The 4,819-nt window shown below is 39.7% G+C and overlaps 1 long non-coding RNA gene across 1 annotated transcript; it reads right to left on the bottom strand.

Moving 5' to 3' along the window:
* Positions 1-2,037: 2,037 nt before the first annotated feature.
* On the bottom strand, positions 2,038-4,473 carry LOC136850194 (uncharacterized). Its single transcript, XR_010856579.1, has 4 exons — positions 3,574-4,473; positions 3,210-3,310; positions 2,907-3,079; positions 2,038-2,747 (listed from the first exon to the last, which is right to left on the bottom strand). It is a non-coding gene; the product is annotated as an uncharacterized lncRNA (long non-coding RNA).
* Between the last annotated feature and the right edge of the window lie 346 nt (positions 4,474-4,819).

The following is a 4,819-nucleotide window of genomic DNA, read 5'->3' as shown; positions in this document are numbered from 1 at the left end:
AGAATGTTATTCTGCTGGGAAGTAGAAGCAATGAGAAAGCTTAGTGACCAAATGGATCTCACAATACCACAAACTGAGAAATGCTATCTGAAGTGAATGCAGTCCTAGGTCAGTGGAGTGAGTATTTTGAAGATATACTGACTGTGGAAGATAGAAGAAAGGCAGAAGTCAATAGTGAAAGAGTGGAAGGGGTAAAGTAGGCTTGAGAATATCTGTTGAAGTGACAGTTGAGGACTTACAGGGCGGCAATTAAGAAGCTGAAGAATGAAAAGCCAAGAGTTAACTGGACTGTAAGTGACAAACCGTGGCTGACCAGGGTTTGTAATCAAGCCTAGATGAGGGAAAGGTTCCAGGAGGAATGGGTTTAAGCAATAATTGTTCCATTGTAACAAAGGTAATAGAGGTGTCTATGAGAACTACAAGAGCATAACATTACTTAGTATACCAGATAAGGTGTATGATAGTACCCTAACTGGTAAAGTATGACTGTTGACCGAAGAATTGATAAAGTACTTACGGGTTTAGAAGAGAAAAAGTTGTGTGGACCACGTGTTTTTTTATGATAAAACTGTGACAACCTTGGAAGTAAAGTATGTTGTATAAATGGAACTAGAATAAGCTTATGATACTAACGAGTAAGAGGCCAGGTGATGGGTGTTAAGGATATATGGTGTCGGAGATAAGCAGCTGAGAGTGATTAATTTTTTATGGTAGAAGCCAAACATGTTAGAACATGTATGTGGGAGAGTGACTGCTTAGCTTTAAAAGTACATCTGAGGTAAAGTCTTGTTGTCTCCATGGCTATTCAATATCTTTCTTTATGGAGTGGTACTAGAATTCAAAGATACAACTGCAGATGTAGGTAGTGTGGAACTGTTGATTTTTCAGACGATGCAGTAACTTCAGAAAGCCTGGGAAGTTTGCAAGAGAAGAATGTTGAGAGTAAACGTGAGCAAGAGTAATGCTGAGGGTAAATGGAAACCAGGAAGATGGGGCAATAAATGCTAAAGTGGACAGAGGAAGAATGAAAGTGATTGTGGATGACGGTAGTATGGAAGACGAGGTAAGTCACAGAATATGAGACAAAAGATAACTAGCAGAGTGTAAGCAAAAGACTGGATAGAGATTTGGAAGAGTCCATGGAAGCAAAGGCTGGATTGTATGCCGGTACTATTCAGCTACCTCTCTTTCACAAAAGTGAAGCATGGGTGATGAACATAAAAGAAAGAAAAAGTCTGAAACTGTTGGGATGAACAATTGGGATGAACTGTTTTTATAGTATAAGTGGACTAGGAAGAATATAAAGTGAGAAATTTAGATATGTAGGAAAAAGTAAAAAAAAAAAAATTATGTGAACAGATAGATAAATAGTGTTTTGAAATGTTCTGGTCAAGTGGAAAGAATGGAAGATGAGAGGCTTTTGAATAAGTTTAAATAAAAAAAATTTCAGGACAGATCAGGAGAGGAGAAACTTGAAACTGTTGAACAGACGAAGTAGAGGAAAGGAGGTACTGGATAGGAAGTGTGCTAATGTTCAGGAAGCATGACAAGTGCGTGCCTTGGTACGTTCAGGAATGAGGTGCATGAGTCTTCAGTGTATCTGAGTCTTCAGTGTAGCAACCGTGGAAGTTTTCTACACAATGAGATCAATCATAATTCACCGACAAGAAAGTAGCAGCGACCATTGTGTTGTTTTTTTTCTGCATCCCATATTAGGCTGTATCCCATATTAGGGAAATGAATATACAGTACATACACATACATACACACAATATATATATATATATATATATATATATATATATATATATATATATATATATATATATATATATATATGTGTGTGTGTGTGTGTGTGTGTGCTTGTAATTGTGTGTGTGTAGGCGCGCTCATGTTGCATCTGCAAGAGTACACGCTTGCATCATTCCTAATTAGATTTGGAAGCGAAACAAGATTCTTCCAAACCACAAGAGAAAACTCCAAGTTAGCATTTTTCATTTTTGTCTCATGTTATTTAGGTGAATAAAAAATAGTAAATACAAAAAAGCATATATTGTTGATATATTGTATTATGATGAGCTACTATTATTCACTGTGTTGTTGTCTCCACTAATATAGTGAAGACGTGGTAACAAAAAAATTTGTAACACTATCAGTCTGATACAGTTTATAGAAGAATAATGACCGAGATGAGATAGTCCAATGGCAATAAATACATGCAACGGTGTTGATGTGAACACGCCAAGTATTCAATGCAAATTAAGTGGAATCCAAAGTCACTCTTGATGAAATGACGATGAGCGAGATGAAATCAGAGAGAAAAATTAATGGATGAATCAGGTACACGTTCATGGCTTCTCTCTCTGGATGGCAGGTCAGGAAAGTCAAAGTTCACAACTTAGAGTACGGACAAAGGGAACCCAAGTCAGAATTTCAAACGAGAGAACAAAGAAGGAAAGGAAAGGAGACGGCCGAGTCACGTTGGGATTCGAGACAGACCCCATCCACGAGGGCTCTTGAGGGTCGAACCCCGAGAGACTCAGCGTCTCCGAGTCTCTCACTCCCTCGTCGGTGGAACGGTTTAACAGATGTGCATGTTGACGAAGTGTTCCTTATTCTTGAAAATGGGTCCCCAGGCATCTTGTTCATTGCTGTTGCTGCCTTTTATCTTCTTGGGTTTGGCACCGGTGGAGGCCTCACCTCCCACGCCGTAGGTCTCCATGTCCAGGGTCTTGAAGGCTGACTTCCTGTTACAGAAAACAAGAGATGTGTTACAGTGGGGCGGCTGATTCTCAAAATCCTTTTTATTTTCAATACCAGCAATAATCTGAGAGACAAAGATACTTCGATATGTAAATTTAAGTTATTTGGCCATTAAAAACATGATTAAAATAATTGCAACCAACCTCGTCTGAGGATCAACTTCGCAAGAGACTGCGGTGCTGCTGTATCCACATTCGTACACCATCTCGACGATCTGGTTAGTGTCTTCTAAACAATTAAGGAAATGAAAGCGGGGAATTGATTCGGTAGTCCGTTGAGAAAATCACAATGTCCTTGAGGCGAATGGGTATGTATCCTGAAAGAAGACAAAATTCGCATAAATTCAAGCCTGCAAAAACTGAACAAATCCAGTATTCCAGATGAGGAAAAGAGTGAAGGCCACAACGGTATATAGGAAGTGGCGTCCCATAACATGGGAAACTCACCTTAAATTACTCTTCGCTGAAGGGTAAGAACAGCAAGTTCGAGTTTGTTGCCGCAATTAGCAAGTCTACTTCCTCTTGCGATCACTGTGTTAACGTTCAATCTGAAAAGGTTATACAAATCTACTTAGGGTAATATCTTACGTAAAGGAAATTTACAACAATTCCAAATGACTGATAATCATTTCTATACAAGAAAACGAAAATATCAAAATAAAAATAAAGGCAAATAACGTGACCATTAAAAGAATTGTTAGCCATGACATAAAAAAGTATAACTGAGAAAAGAAGAGTCAAACTGACCTTCAAACTCTGAATGCCTGAAGCATAATACAATTATAGTTTGCGAGCCAAAGCCAATTCTTACCTTCCTATAAATCCAAAGGGCACCGAGAGCATAGATTCTATTTCTCAGATGGCATTCAAACGAAGAATCTTCACTTCAAAGCTTTCCTTTCTTTCAGAATAAAAAACGTCTCGAAGTATGAGTCGATTAGAGATTTCCTTCTTCCTACTATGGATGTCGGGTTGATACTGCTGATCCTTGGTCCAAGTCGAGCCCTTTTATGCTGCCGGCAGCCTGCCGACTACGTGCACAAGAGCAGGCCCGGTCCAGAGTGCGGGGTATTTCGGTACCCGCAGCAATTCCAGATGGCCGCGATGACGCACGCACAAAAAACAGGAAAGTCGCTCAACTTGAATTCAGTTCCACGCTGTTATCATTACTTGTTGAAGATATCTTATAACTCATGATACAGCAAACTAAAGCGAACAATGATTCAACACTGTTTTCCTAAGATGATCTCCCAAGCTACACAATGAAACACTGAAATGCCTGGAAGTACGTGGCTTACCCAAGAGGTAACAGGTTCTTTCACTGGCGTAAGTGATGACGTCCGAACGGTTGCATTGCCTTACGACGTGGGTGGAAAGTCACTGGGGGCTGAGTCCCTCCATCCCCACCCCTGTTTTTTTTCTGTTTTTTGCCAAAGGACATCGTAGCACATGCACACCACATGATATATTCGCGTACGTCACACTGCAGCAAACCTTTCAAGTCGTAACTGGAGTAAGAATGTCCGATGGTTTGCTTTGAAAAGTTGAAGTAGCAGCAGTATCACGGCCCTCTGCAACAGAGTACCAAATGAAGGAGTTTTGTGGGAGTTATTGCACTTACCACTTTTCGTGGGGATAAGCCACTTTGCAAACACTTTGTTGCAGAGGACCGTGATACTGCAACTACCTTAACTTTTCAAAGCAAACCATCAGACGCCCGAGAGTACACAGCATTATTTATACAAAATGCACTCAAAGATGAGAGAGAGAGAGAGAGAGAGGGCGGGGCTGGTGAGTACATCGCGCGAAATTCTCTCCTAACAAAAGCCTCTATCTAAGTTTTTTCTCAAATAGAATATAATTAGCGGGTTTGGAATTTCAAAGATTTCTAAGCATAAAATCAAGTCTCATAAAAATTAAAAACCAAGTTGATGGAACTGTGGAAACAGCACAACAAAAACTATATAAGACAGACAAATAACAAACATTCATCACGTTTCATATAACTCTTCTGGTACACCAGTGTTATTTAGCACACGATTCGTCAACATTCTTTG

The sequence above is a fragment of the Macrobrachium rosenbergii genome, chromosome 21 (assembly GCF_040412425.1).
Source record: "Macrobrachium rosenbergii isolate ZJJX-2024 chromosome 21, ASM4041242v1, whole genome shotgun sequence".
In the NCBI taxonomy this organism is placed as follows: Eukaryota; Metazoa; Arthropoda; class Malacostraca; order Decapoda; family Palaemonidae; genus Macrobrachium; species Macrobrachium rosenbergii.
The sequence above is the reverse complement of the archived record's forward strand: the minus strand, read 5'-3'. Positions and strand labels throughout refer to the sequence as shown.